The 15,607-nt window shown below is 36.3% G+C and overlaps 1 protein-coding gene and 1 non-coding gene across 2 annotated transcripts in view; one reads left to right on the top strand and one right to left on the bottom strand.

Annotated features, from left to right (window-relative positions):
• Nucleotides 1-15,607, top strand: part of LOC116565901 (protein eyes shut homolog) — a 774,713-nt gene that overhangs the window by 478,807 nt on the left and 280,299 nt on the right. The gene's annotated exons all lie outside the window — the stretch shown is intronic.
• LOC116565933 lies at nt 6,299-6,402 on the bottom strand. Its single transcript, XR_004275672.1, has one exon. It is a non-coding gene; the product is annotated as a small nucleolar RNA U13 (small nucleolar RNA).

Raw genomic sequence — 15,607 nt, 5'->3', positions numbered from 1 at the left:
TCTTCGACCTCTGATATCCTTTCTTCTGCTTGGTCCATTCGGCTGTTGATACTTGTGCATGCTTCACGAAGTTCTCGTGTTGCAGTTTTCAGCTCCATCAATTCACTTATATTCCTTTCTATTTTGTCCATTCTTGTTAGCATTTCGTCAAATCTTTTTTCAAGGTTCTTAGTTTCTTGGCATTTGGTTAGAACATGTTGTTTAAGTTCACAGAAGTTTCTTATTACCCACCTTCTGAATTCTGATTCTGTCATTTCATCCCACTCGTTCTCCATCCAACCTTGTTCCCTTGCTGGCGAGGAGTTGTGATCCCTTGTAGGAGGAGAGGTGTTCTGGTTTCGGGTGTTTTCATCCTTTTTGCGCTGGTTTCTTCCCATCCTTAAGGATTTATCCACCTGTCGACTTTGTAGTTGCTGGCTTTCAGATTGGGTCTCAAATCTTTCAGATTGACGTTCTGTTTGTTGATGATGAGTTTATTTCTGTTTCTTGGTTTTCCTTCTGACAGTCTGGCCCCTCTGCTGTAGGTCTGCTGAGGTTCACTCCAGGCCCTGCTTGCCTGGGGTTCACCTGCAGCAGCTGTTGAACAGCAAGGGTTGTTACCAGTTTTCTTCTTCTGCTATCTTTGTCCCAGAAGGATACCCGCCTAGTGTCAATCTGATCTCTCCTCTATGAGGTGTCTTTTTGGATATATAGGGGTCAGGGAGCTGCTTGAGGAGACGGTCTTTTCTTTATAGGAGCTCAAATGGTGAGTTGCGAGCTTTGTTGTTGTTCATTCAGAGCTGCTGGGCAGGTACTTTTAGGTCTGCTACAGGAGAACTCATAAACTGCTTTTTGTTCCCTGGTGCTCTGTCCCAGGGATTTAGGGCTTTATTTATGAGTTTCCGTTATGCTGCCGCCTTCTTTTTTTTTTTTTTTTTCCTTCAGACCTGCGCAGCCCAGCAAGGAGGCAGCCTAGTCACTGTCGGCCTATAGCAGCTTTGCTGAGCTGCTGTGGGCTCCGCCCCGCTGCCGAGTGAGCTTCCCTGCAGTCCTGTTTATATGGGTGTAGTTAGAACTGCTTTGGCGATGGTGGCCCGCCTCTGTTGGGGCGGAGTCTCTGCTGTGGCGGGTTGCCTTGGCAACGGCGGGCTGCCTCAGCAATGGCGGGTTGCCTTGGCAACGGCGGGCTCCCTGGTAATGGCGGACGCCCCTCCCCCACAGAGCTGGACCGTCCCGGGTTCAGCTGCGCTGGCTGTGAAACTCTCAATCCAGAGTTTCTGATTGCTGTTCTTTTGTGGGGGTGGGACCAGCCGAGCCTGATCGCCTGGCTCCCTGCCTCAGAGCCTTTTTTTTAAGTTGGTGTTCCAGTCGCCTGTTGAAGAGGCGCCGGGGTCTGTTTGTTTTCCCCTGCGGCCACTCACTGGGATGGCTTAAACAGCGGCACTGAGGTTTGTGGCGCTTTTTTTTTTTCTTTTTTGGCCCTGGAATCTACTGTCTTGGTTCTCTGCTCAGTCCCCTTTTTGAACCAGTGTATGGGCGACTTCCCGTGGCTCCAATCACCAGCCTAAAGGGCACCCGGACCGGTGTATTTTGTACGGAGAACCGCGGCTCCGGGGCGCCGACAAAGCAGCCGCGCGGGGCAAAGCAGCGGTGCTGGCCAGCACAGCCGCGCTGGCCGCAACAGCCGCGCTGGCGACCGTGGAGCTCCTCTGCCTGGGAATTTCCTAGTCTGTGGGCAATAAAAACGCGGCGTCCACTCACCCTCTGCGCTTTCACTGGGAGCAGCAATCCTGAGCTGTTCCTAAACGGCCATCTTGGATCTCCCGCTCCGCCATTTTTAATACCCATTTACAAATGTATAAATTATGCCTCAGTAGGATGAAGTAAGCCACATGATAATAAATAGCAGAAATAAAAAAAGAACCTTTTCTGAAATATCAATGAAATAGGAAGTTGAATGGCAATGTTGAAAGAATAGAAAACAAATAGGGAAGGGAAAGTATACACTCGTAATATGTGAAGAAACAATAGAAAATATGGTATGTTTGAGGCTTCTGAAAACAAAATGAAACAGAGAGGAAGGAATTCCTAATTGACAAATCAGAAATATGAGTTAAGAGCACAATAGTGATGGGATACACTTTGGAGAGATAGATGACCACTCTTTTCCCTAAGCCAATAAGTAGGAGAAAGAGGTAAATTTTGAAAATCTCAAGGTTATCCTTTTGTTGGCTAAGAAGATGTATTTACTTTTTTAATGCTGTTGGGACCTATGATAGGAATAATGAAAACAAGTATTTTTTCTTGAAAATGATGTATGTCTAAATACAAAACATAGCTGCCCTTGAGAACGGGTGCCATGAAAACTATGAAGGTAACTTAATAAGAGCCCTGACCTGACCCCTCCAGAGTCTCTCCAGAGTCCAGAGACAGCTCTGGCCAGTCATTGATGAAGTGGAGATTATACCCTTGGCCAAGACCAGAATCTGTAAGATTTATTAAGGCTTGATCAATGGACAAAACTAATTCAATGTTTAGGCATTTTGCTTCCAAGAAATCAAGATGAACTCAAGATTATTCCAATTAATGCAGATATATAGAAAAGACACATGGGAAGTTAAAGAAAAATAAACTGAACATCTATGAATCAACAGATGAGTTTCAAGGTCAGTGCAGCTCTGGGAATAATTTTCTTAGTAGAAGGCATCTCTTGATTCTCTGCTTTCCTATTAATTCTCTTTGAATCACATGCATTTCCCAAATCAGAAGATATTATTGGCATAGCACATTGCCATGTAATATAAAATTGTCGTGTCAGGACACTTCAATTACATATTAGAAGAACCTGTAGGCCAGGCATGGTGGCTGATGCCTGTAATCCCAGTATTATAGGAGGCCGACACAGGCAAATCACCTGAGGTTAGGAGTTCTCAACCCTAGCTAACATGGCAAAACCGTGTCTCTACTAAAAATACAAAAAGTACCCAGGTGTGGTGGTGCGTGCCTGTGATCCCAGCTAGCCGGGAGGCTGAGGCAGGAGAATCACTTGAACCCAGGATGCATAGGTTGCAGTGAGCTGAGGTCATGCCACTGTACTCTGGCCTGGGTGACAGACCTAGACTCAGAAGGGAAGAAAGGAAGGAAGAAAGGAAGGAAGAAAAAGGAAGGAAGGAAGGGAGGGAGGGAGGGAGGGAGGGAGGGGAGAGAGAGAGGAGAGAGAAGGAGAAACCTGTAGATGGACTTCAGTATCAATTTCTATTGGCTTTATCATATATCAGTGAGGGTGGCGCTACAAAGCACAGTAGATAATGTATAAATAATCACCTGACGTTGCTCCTCTGAACAAGTGGCTGTTAGCATGGTTTCCTCAAGAGAAAACTTTGAGATTGGCTGTGTGAAGGTGAGACCCATAGGTCCTGCTCAGGTTTGGTGAGCTACTTGAGCAGTCAAGCCAAAAAAGGATGTAAAACAGAAGCTGGAACCTGGGATTGAGGTTGCAATAAAAATTCTCCCCACAAGATTTAAAGTTGCTTCCTCAGCTGCAGGCAGCTGACAGCGGCTTTTTATCTGGAAAAGATTTTGCCTGATATTTTCTCAGACTCTGGAAAATCATTCAACGTGTCAGTGAAGCTGAAAAGACAAGCTCTTTGATATGTAGCAGCAGCTTGGAAATGGTTCCTCCCTTCTCAGCTGTCAGGATAGGAGGAAACTTTTCAACAAATATCATCACAAAAGATATTTCAGGACACGATTATTTTAGAAATTTAAGACAAAAATGCTTCCAAGGCCAAAGACATTATTAGAGTCTGAACTGTCTAGGGAATTGAAGGGCATCAGAAGCGTTGGGCACTTTTTGCTCACCTGTTTTACTAGTGTGAATGAGGACATGCATGTTAGTTGGAAAGAAATACATTAGAAAGCCGAAACTCAATAGGTTTCATCAGTATCTTACATGCCAATTCAAAGCAAATGGCAGCGGTTTCGTAGAGATCTCCCTTGAGAAAATATCTGTACCCTTGCATGGCAAAGGGTGCTTATGAACCGGCATCAGCGTCACCTTGGGCTCACCCGAGACCCACCAAATGAGAATCTGCTTTTTTCTTTTTTATTTTTGTTTTCTTTAAGACAGGGTCTCACTCAGTTGCCTAAGCTGGAGTGCAGTGGTACAGTCAGCTCGACGGCATCAACCTCCCAGCCTCAAGCTGTCCTCCCACCTCAGCCTCGCGAGTAACTAGTCATACAGATGTGCACTGCCACACCCAGATGATGATTTTATTTTTATTTTTGTAGAAACAGGGTATTGCTATGTTGCCCCGGCTGGTGTAAAACTCGTGTTCTCAAGTTATCCTCCTGCCTGGGGCTCCCAAAATGCTTATATTGCAGATGGGAGCCACTGTGCCCCACTAAGACTCTACTTTAAAAACCTGTGGTTAAACACATATAACATAAAATGTACTAACTTAATTTTTAAGTATGATGTTCTGTAGTGTTAAGTATATTCATAATGCCATGCAGCCAATCTCCAAAATTTTTCATCTTGCAAAACTGAAAATCTATACCCATTAAACAGCAATTTCAGCATGCACAGAACTTGAGAACATGATGCTAAGTGAGATAAGCCAGTCACAAAAGACAATTACTGTATGATTCCGCTTATATGACAGTCTGTGTTTTAACATGATTCTCAGGTGATTCATTTGCTTGCAAGAGCACTAATTTAGAGCACATCTGGGCTCAGCAGGCATGAGCATCATAAAAGGTTAGCAGCGCAATTGCTAGATATGTTATTTCTGGTAGTGTAGAAAGAACATGGCTTTTTGAGTTGAAACGGATCTGTTTTATAATACTAGTTCTACTGCTTACTAGCCATTTGTTAATGGGAATTTCTTTAGGTTGTCTAAGCCTCATTTTAAAAAATCTGTAATATGGTTATAATTAAAACCCATTATAGGTTTTTTTTCATGATAGTTAAAGGAGATGCATGCTGAGCATTTATTGCAGTCCTTCGATACAGTAAGTGTACTTAGTAAATAATTTATTAGTATCGTTATCTGGGTGAAAAATACTATCACCACTGGCCTTTCAAATGTATTCTTTACTATATATTTTATCTGGGTATTATTTTCTGGGTGAAAAATACTATCACCACTGGCCTTCAAATGTATTCTTTACTATACAGCAGGATAATGAGTCCTTGAAGTTTACAAAATCTCGACCTAATAGAAGGAATAATCTCAATATGATTTAAGAGAATATGATTTAAGGGCATGGATATTATGAAAAGCAAAACACTATACAGTTCTGAATAACCTTGAAATCCATCTTTATAAAAGACTAAATACATATACCTTACCAATTACAGAACTTTCCTATTTCTGGCTCTAGAAAGAAAATATCACTGATCAATTCAGGAATCTATTACAATTATTCAAAGTTATTCAACTTTAATTATCAATAGATTTTAAGTAATATATTTTTCTCCTAATGAAGAATAAACTAATTTGTATAAATCATTTATCCCTGGAAACAAAAATTTGATAACTATTAGGTATTATATCAACATACTTCAAGCTTAAATGAAAGTTTTGTTCCATTAGACCATATTGTCATAAGCACCAGCCAAAATTTTTATCTTTTCTTTATCCTCACAAATCTGATGCTGGATAATAATTCTTTTGCCAAAGGTTTCCTGAATAATTTTTATGCACCCTAGATATGTGCTTACTAGCTTGTTTAATCTTTACATCTATGGTATAGATATTTATTAAACGTCTTATCCTGTGTGACTAAAGCCAATATTTTAGTTAGCCAGAATTGTGCCTGGGATCTCTTACTCAATGATAAAATATATTCCTCAAACATTTAGTGAAAATATGTTCTCATTCACAGTTAGCTCAACTTCTATTTGCTTTATAAATAAAAAATACATTTAAAAAAAAATGTTACCCCAGAGATGGTAGCAATGGAAAGTCAAAAACAAAACAATGGTTAAGAGGGTTAAGAACAAGACAAGAAAGTTAAAATAACAAAATTGTTAGAAAAACTTAGGAACAGCTAAGCACTCATCATGCGGTCTCTAAAAAATACTTAGGTGCACTCTGCAAAAGAGATTATGCATTAAATGGAAGTCCAATGAGTAACTTAGAGCAGCTGTAAAAGGCAAAGTTAAATATTACGGTAATACATTTTGAGAGAAAAGCCATATGAATAAAAATATATGCTCTACTGCCAAAGAAATAGGAATCAACAAAATGGAAGTTTAAACTGCCACTTTTTATTTATTTTTATTTATTTTATTTTAATTTTTATTTTAAGTTCAGGTCTAATGGGTAATGTGCCGGCGTCATAACAAGGTTAAAGGGTGGCACATCTCACGCAAGCATGTGAACACACAATCATCATGCTCATGAACTACAAAAGGATCAAAACTGCCACGTTTTTAAGAGTCATAATGTATTTATTTATTCATGTGTTAAAATAAATTTTACGAAGAGACATATAAACTTAGCTCTGATATATAAACAAATGTATATTGAGGAAAAAAGACTCTTGGACAAAATAATCTATTAAATTAAAACTCGTGTAACCTGCTTGACTAAAGAGTTACACTTACATACAAAAAGTTATATTTTTGTGTATGTAAAGAAATAAATATAAATAAATATATATATTTATATATATATAATAAATGTATACACAAAAACATATATATATATATATTTGTTAATAAGTACAGGTCTTCAGCTAAGGACATTGCATGACATTTACATTATAAGCCAAATGGTAAATGCTATTTATCTTTCTTTTATTAAAATTTCTCTTCTCTTTGTAGAGATCCATATGAATAGTTCCATTCACTTTTCAAACAATTAGGATGTAGCCCTGTGCATTACCCAGATTTGGGGGAGAAAATATAAAGATTAATTTGGAAAAATGGTAGATTTTTTAAATAAAAAAAGCAATGCATATGTTGGTGATATGCAGACATTTCAGAATGTTACAGTTATTTATTTTGGTACTCAAATGCATTGACTCAACTGAAGAGGTTCAGTGTTGAACTCTGTAATAAAGATTACCTGTAGTTTTCGTCATAATGTTGTGAAGTTACCATCACTGAATAAATGACTTATTCTGGAGTTCCTGCTGACAGTTAAGGTGAATGATCTCTGTTACACAGTTTATTAGGAAGTTATTTTTTATTTTCCCTTTTTGTTCCTTTTATTTTACTTGATTTTTACTTTCATTTGTTTTCCTGAAGCAGGTACACAGTACGGCAGATAAAATATGTTTATTCATACAGATTAACAAATCATTTATCATTAGTTAATACAGTTTTTCTTAAAAATATATGAATAAAAATCCTAGAATTTGCTTTTTCATGATTTTTAACATATTACAGTTATATAAAAATAAATGCTAAAATTATACTTAATAACATATAGCTGATATATTAGAAAACAAACTTCTTTAAAATTTTTATTCTTATCAGTGAGTTTAATGAAACAATGAATTAAAACGAAGCCTCAAAGAAGTTGTAAAATGATTAAAATTATAATACAAGACTTAACTTAGGCTAAGATTAAGATAGTATTTTATATCAATGTTCTTGAATTTTTTTCTTTTATTTACTATGCTTTAAGTCCTGGGGTACATGTGCAGATTGTGCAGGTTTGTTATATAGATGTACATGTGCCCTGTTGGTGGTTTGCTGCATCCATCACCCTGTCATCTACATTAGATATTTCTCCTAATGCTATCCCTCCCATGTTCCCCCACCCCATGCTATTCCTTTCCTATCCCCCCAACCAGGACCTGATGTGTGATGTTCTACTCCCTGTGTTCATAGGTTCTCATTGTTCAATACCCACTATGCGGTGTTTGGTTTTCTGTCTTGTGTCAGTTTGCTGAGAATGATGGTTTTCTGTGTCATCCATGTCCCTGCAAAGGACATGAACTCATCCTTTTTTATGGCTAAATAGTATTTCATGGTGTATATGTGCCACATTTTTTTAATCCAGTTTATCATTGATGGGCATTTGGGTTGGTTCCAAGTCTTTGCTATTGTGAACACTGCCACAATAAACATACATGTGCATGTGTCTTTATAATAGAATGATTTATAATCCTTTGGGTATACACTCACTAATGGGATTGCTGGGTCAAATGGTATTTCTATTTCTAGATCCTTGAGGAATCGCCACACTGTCTTCCACAATGGTTGAATTAATTTACACTCCCACCAACAGTGTAGAAGTGTTCCTGTTTCCCCACACCCTCTCCAACATGTGTTGTCTCCAGATTTTTTGGTGATCACCATTCTAATTTGCATGAGATGGTATCTCAATGTGGTTTTTATTTGCATTTCTCTAATGACCAATGATGATGAGTATTTTTTCGTGTTTGTTGGCTGCATAAGTGTCTTCTTTTGAAAAGTATCTGTTCATATCCTTTGCCCACATTTGGATGAGTTGTTTTTTTCTTCTAAATTTGTTTAAGCTCTCCATAGATTTTGGGTATTACCCCTTTGTCAGATTGATAGATAGCAAAATTTTTTCCCATTATCTTGGTTGCTGCTTCACTCTATTGATAGTTGCTGTTACTATGCAGAAGCTCTTAAGTTTAATTAGGCCCCATTTGTCGATCTTGGCTTTTGTTGCCATTGCTTTTGGTGTTTTAGTCATGAAGTCTTTGCCCATGCCTATGTCCTGAATAGTATTGCATAAGTTTTCTTCTAGAGGTTTTATGGTGTTTCTTCTAAAGTTTTAGGCCTCTTATTTAAATCTTTAATTCATCTAAAGTTAACTTTTGTATAAGGTGTAAGAAAGGGATCCAGTTTCAGCTTTCTGCATATGGCTGGTCAGTTTTCCCAGTACCATTTATTAAATAGGGAATCCTTCCCCCATTGCTTGTTTTTGTCTGATTTGTCAAAGATCAGGAAGAATTTGAATTCCTTAACAGACCAGTAACAAGATCAGAAGCGCAGACAGCAAGTAATAGCTTACCACCCAAAAAAAGTCCAGGACCAGACATGTTCACAGACTAATTCTACCAGAGGTATAAAGAGGAGCTAGTATCATTCCTTCTGAAACTATTCCAAACAATACAAAAAGAGAGAATCCTCCCTAACTCATTTAATAAGACCAGTATCATCCTTATGCCAAATCCTGGCAGAGACACACACACACACACACAAAATTGAGGCCTATATCCATGATGAACATTGATGTGAAATTCTTCAATAAAATACTGGCAAACTAAATCCAACAGTACATCAAAAAGCTTATCCATCACGATCAAGTCGGCTTCATCCCAGGGATGCAAGGCTGGTTCAACATCGACAAATCTATACACGTAATCTGTCACATAAACAGAACCAAAGACAAAAACCACATTATTATCTCAATAGATGCAGAGAAGGCCTTTGACAAAATTCAACAGTGCTTTATGCCAAAAACTCTCAATAAACTAGGTATCGATGGATCAAAATAATAAGAGCTATTTATGACAAACCCACAGCCAATATCTTACAGAATGTGCAGAAACTGGAAGCATTCCCTTTGAAAACTGTTACAAGACAAGGATGCCCTCTCTTACTACTCCTATTCAACATAGTATTGGAAGTTCTGGCTAGGGCCCTCAGGCAAGAGAAAGAAAAACAGGGTATTCGAATAGTAAAAGAGCATGTCAAATTGTCCCTGTTTGCAGGTGACATGATTGTATATTTAGAAAACCCCATTGTCTCAGCCCATAATCTCCTTAAGCTAATAAGCAACTTCAGCAAAGTTTCGGGATACAAAATCAATGTGCTAAAATCCCAGGCATCCCTATATACCAATAATAGACAAATAGCCAAATCATGAGTGCACTCCCATTCACAGTTTGCTACAAAGAGAATAAAATACCTAGGAATACAACTAACAAAAAATGTGAAGGACCTCTTGATGGAGAACTGCAAACCACTGCTCAAGGAAATGAGAGGAAAGAAATAGATGGAAAAACTATGGTCATGGTTAAGAAGAATCAATACTGTAAAAATGGGCCTACTGCCCAAAGTAATTTATAGAGTCAGTGCTATGACCATCAAGCTACCAATGATTTTCTTCACATAATTGGGGAAAAAAAAAAAAAAACTACCTTAAACTTCATGTGGAACCAAAAAAGAGCTCCCATAGCCAAGATAATCCTAAGCAAAAAAAAAAAAAAAAAAAAAAAGAAGAAGCTGGAGGCATTACGCTGACTTCAAACTATATTGCGAGGCTACTGTACTAAAAACAGCATGGTACTGGTCCCAAAACAGAGATGCAGACCAATGGAACAGAACTGAGGCCTCAGAAACAATGCCACACAACTATAACCATCAGTGTTCTTGAACTTAATATTAATTGACATTTTAATAAGTTAAAATGACAAAAAAATGGTTAAGTACTTAAGATATCATACTGCCCTAAAAGTTACAGAAAAATCATTCTAATCCATCAATGTTTTAATGGATATAAATGGATTTGAATTTTTTATTTTTATTTTTTTGAGACAGGGTCAGTCTCTGTTGCTGAAATGCAGTGGGCATGATCATGGCTAACTTCAGCCCTGAACTCCCAGGCTCAAGAAATCCTCCCACCTCAGCCTCCCAAGTAGCTGAGAGTACAGGCACATATCACCACACTGGCTGATTTTTTAAAATTTTTGATAGAGATAAGATCTCACTATGTTGCCCAGGATGGTTTCAAACGCCTGGGCTTAAGTGATTCTCCTGCCTCAGCCTCTCAAACTGCTATGATTATAGGATTGAGCCAGTGTGCCTGACTGATTTTAATTTTGTGATTGTGGACTCAAGGTTATTTTGAATATAACAATTCAGTATCCAAACTATGTTATTCTGTTCTTCAACTAGAGTTACTGAATGCCTCGTTTGACATAGTGAGATTTGTTCATTTATTATTACATAATTATTTTAGGAGCATATTAATCAGAAGGTAAGAGAAACAGTAAAATTCTAAGGCCTAAAGTCAGATTTTGAAAATTCTAATTCTCAGACTTAAAAATAATTTTTGGTCAGTATTAGTCAAAAATATAACAAATCAGTATCCAAAATATATGTTATTCTATTCTTCAACTTGAGTTACTTAATGCCTCATTTGCCAATTATTATTTCATAGTTATTTTAGAAATGTATCTATCTGAAAGTAAGAGAAACAGTAGTATTCTAAAGCCTTAAAGTCAGATTTTGAAAATTCTAATTTACAGGCTTAAAAATAATTTTTGTTCAATATTGGTCAAAAATATTCCAAGACAATTTGGGAGTTTGCGAGTTTGGGGTCAAAGAAAGGGGGACTAAAATTACCAACTCACATAAACTTTGGGAAAGCAAGAGAATCAGCAGGGCAGATGCAAGCATAAAACTAAGTGGAACGAGCTGCATCTCAAACTAAAACAATGAGCAAGGCCAGGCAATACCAAAGAGGAAGTTTAGTAGATATACCGAGAAAAATATAGGCGGTATATATATATGTGTGTATGTGTGTGTACCTACACCTTTGTGTGCAAACTAGATGTCTGGAAAGTCCTAAACAGTCATATTATATGTCAGTTTGCCTATATCATTAGCTCACCACTGGCTAATTTCCTGATGACTGTCCATTGAAAAAAAAAAGATAGTGTCATTTACATTCCTCAAAATGTGTTGAATTAAGCAATGTGTTGGGAAATAAAATTTGTTGTATCAAAATTAGGGCTAACAAAGTTAATTGGAAGAGCAAAGTTTTAGTACTGGTTGATGAAACCAGAAGAAAAACTATTTTCAGGACAAAGATTAGAAGTCAAACTAAAAGAAAGAGAAATAGGAAGAATAGCAATAATGACAAGAAAACACATGATCATCAGAGGAGCAGAAAGAAAGCAAGAGGGAAAGAGAAATACAGAAAAAAAAAATCCAAGATTTTTGGTTTACTTTAGCTTATGTACTGAATGATTAATATAAACTGAAAGATCTTAGTGAGAAACAAGATTTCTTCTTGTTGAGGCAATGCTATTATTTTATTTATTTAGTTATTTGTTTTACATAGAACAGATTATGTTCTCTGGTAACACAGATTCATTTTAGAAAATTTGGTAAAGAAAACCAAGAAAAGTAAAAATTTAAATTAAAAAATAAAGTTTAGTAGCCAGGTTAAATGCCTTGAAACCAAAACAAGAAAGAAGAAAATAAATGTTATCATGTTAAACTCATATGCATTCAATTTTTATTTTTTAATATTATTTTTATAATTTATAATGTATAGATCTAAGGTTATGTTTGATGATTTTTCAAAATTTTATATGCCCATAGAACACAAAAACCAAGAGAAAATATACCCATTATAGCAGAAAAATTTATTGTCCACTTTTCTAATTAACTCACCCCTGCCCCAGCCACTCTGTGATTTCTAATACTGTAGATTAGTTTTGTATATTCTGAATTCTCTTTGTCTTCTTGTCATATATTTTACTTCTGGATGTAATATAAACCCTGTAATACATTGTGAGATTTGTTTTAACTGATCAACCATTTTTTATATTATTTTAATTATATATATGCATATGTATGTGCATATGTATTTATGTTTGTGTATATATGTGTTATAAAAAATGTCCTTTGTGTTTAATCACATTTTTACCTTTTTGGGTTCTAGGTTTTTCTCTAGAGCTCTAGATTTTTGTCTGATATAATATTACATTAGCTTGAACAAGTATTTTTGGAAATTTGTATATTGTAAATATCTTAAGGACAAATTATCTCAGCTTTTATTCTGCGTAAAAAGTGTTTTTATTTCTCCTTTCTTTTTGAAAAATATAGATAGAGGTAAAGAATCCTTAACAGAGTTTTTCCCTAGCATTTAAAAAATTCTGTTCCCGTGTCTTCTGGCCCCAGTGTTTCTTAAGTCAATTGTCATTCTTATCATCGATGCCATAATGTGATATATCCACCTTGCTGCTTTAAATTTTTCTGTTTTCTTTGCTTCTTAGCAGTTTGATTTTAATATACCTAGATAATTTATTCTTTGACTTTACCTTGCTTGTAATTTGCTGAGCTTCTCCGAAATAAAGATTTATGCTTCTCATCAATTTTAGAAAATTATTACTACATACTTTTTCAAGTAATTCTTTTGCTCCACTCTTTCTTATTTCTCCATCTCTAGCTCTAATTATGTGTGAGAGGCTATTCGTCATTATTCTACAGCTATCATATGCTCTGAACATTTTTTAAACAAATTTTCTCTTTGTGTTGATTTAGATGATTACTATGGAAAGCCTTTAGATTCACTGATCTTCATGGTTTTTAATGTTTAAACCCTTCAAATAGATTCTTCATTTATAATATGAATTTTTTTAAGTTTCAATCTCTGTGGACATACCGTGTCTTTGCGCATATTGTCCCCTTTTTTCCTTTAGATCTTTTAGTGTGTTACTCATAGTTGTTTAAAAATCCCTATATGATGATTCCAGCAACTGAATCCAATTGACTGTTTCTTCTTTAGACCATGGGTCACATTTTATTGTATCTTCAAGAAACTTATAATTTTTTATTATATGTTAAACATAGCGTGTAAAAGAATTGCAAAAATTATAGTAAATAAAATTTTCTCCTCAGAATATTTTAAGTATTCCTAGTTTGCTAAATTGAGGGAGCCTGAGTCAAACTAATCTGTAAGTAGACTAGTTCTCAGCTTTGTTGCAATTTCAAGTCAGTGGATCACAGCCTTCAAGTATTTTGAGAATAAGGTTATGATGCTTTCAGCAAGATTTGGGATCTGAGCTAGATTAAAATCCCAAGACTTCTTTGTATTCTGTAGATAGCTGTCAGCTTTCCAAACTCTAGGACATCAATTTCTGCTTTGTAGCCTAGCTGATAACTGTGGTTTACTGAAAAATTGTCATTGCTGTCTAGTACTGCCAGATTTTCTGAACCTCAGGAGATCTCTGCCTGTCCTGCATCCTGGTTCTAGACTTGGGAGGGCTGCTGCAGAGAATTCTATAAACACCCATGTTTCCTGGCAGAATTATCTTACCTCTCATAATTTATGCCTACCTATTTAAGATTGCAGCAGGAGAAGGGATCCAAGATGGTCAAATAGGAACAGCTCTGGAATGCAGTTCCCAGTAAGAACAAGGCAGAGGGTGAGTGATCACCACATTTCCAAATGAGTTATTACGGGCCACAGACCAGGAGATTTCTAGGCTGAAAAGCTCCATGAGTTTCCAGCATGACTGTTTGAGCTGGCACAGCAGGTTTCCGCACAAAAATGCACAAATCTGGGCGGCTGTGTCAACTGGTGCCTAAAATGCCTGGGAGACAGAGCCAGGCACCAATCTTTATATACACACATACATACATACATATATACATACATACATACATATATGTGTGTGTGTGTGTATGTGTGTGTGTGTGTGTATAAAGATTGTAGCAGTGGATGCAATAAAGAAGACTTGAAAGAATTTTTTTCATCTCACGGGTGTGATTCAGCCTCTGTACTTTCAGTGTGCTCAATGGAGACGCATGGGAAAGAGTTTAGAATGGGCGTAGACTTATTCCATGGCCAAGGTGCCTTGATATTCTAATCTACCACAGACCTGGCATGAACATTTATGAATTTATTAAAATTTTAATTTTAAGTTTGTTTAAACTTTAATTTTATTAAAACTCAATGTTTCATTTTATTAATATATAACACAGTGTAATCCAGGTGTACTACGAAATCCTTTCTTTCCTGTTTCTCTGCCAAGGATAAAAGCTACCATTGACTAATTTACTTCTTTAAGCTGGTAACTTTTATAGCTTATTGTTATTCTTAGGATGAGAGTAATGGTCCTTTAGGACTTTCTATATCGTAAGTTATATTTTTCTTTTAATTTTACTTATTCAGAAAGTAGTACACTATATTTAAAAATGTGAGAGCTGTCTCACGTAAAACTTCCTAATTTCTCTTGTTTCTTGACTACTTTAGATACGTTCTTCTTCTGTAACATGAGAACTCAATTTAGTTTTGAAATTGCCCTTAATCACAAAATAGTGTGGCAATCTCTTCAATTTTACAGGCATATCAAAGGTTAGAGGTGGAGTATCAGAAGAACTCGAAAGTGGCAGAGATTGTTCAGAAAATGAATATAAGTAGAATACATTTCTTGTGACAAATTCTGGATTAATTCTATTTGGAAAGGATGTACTTGCTTTTAGCCTTTGGAGTCTGTGTGCTGTGATTCTGCTTCATTTTGAAAAAATTTTATCTTAATGAAACATTTTTAGGCTCCTTCCTCCCTAGCCAGGTGTTGTTTTTCAAGATTATTAGAAGCTTAATAATCAAGGGTTTTTAAATCCCTAATAGCTTGTCACTAAAGGTAAAAAAGCAAGCAAACACAAAAACAAAACCAAAGTCATTAGTTAACATTTGTATACCAAATGATGCTTCTCAACTTGGAAAAATAAAGAAAGTGTCATAATAATATCATGTTATAAATCTCCAAGTTATTAAATCAATCCTCTATTTGTAAAAAATGATAACACTATTGCATATATGTTTATTTTCTAATTTTAATATAATCTGACTACAGATTATGTTAAATAGTAACATAATCTGTAGTCAGATTATAT

Source organism: Sapajus apella, unplaced genomic scaffold, assembly GCF_009761245.1.
Source record: "Sapajus apella isolate SASKATOON/1434 unplaced genomic scaffold, GSC_monkey_1.0 scaffold41, whole genome shotgun sequence".
In the NCBI taxonomy this organism is placed as follows: domain Eukaryota; kingdom Metazoa; phylum Chordata; class Mammalia; order Primates; family Cebidae; genus Sapajus; species Sapajus apella.
Note: the sequence above shows the minus strand (reverse complement) of the source record. Positions and strands in the feature narration are given on the sequence as shown.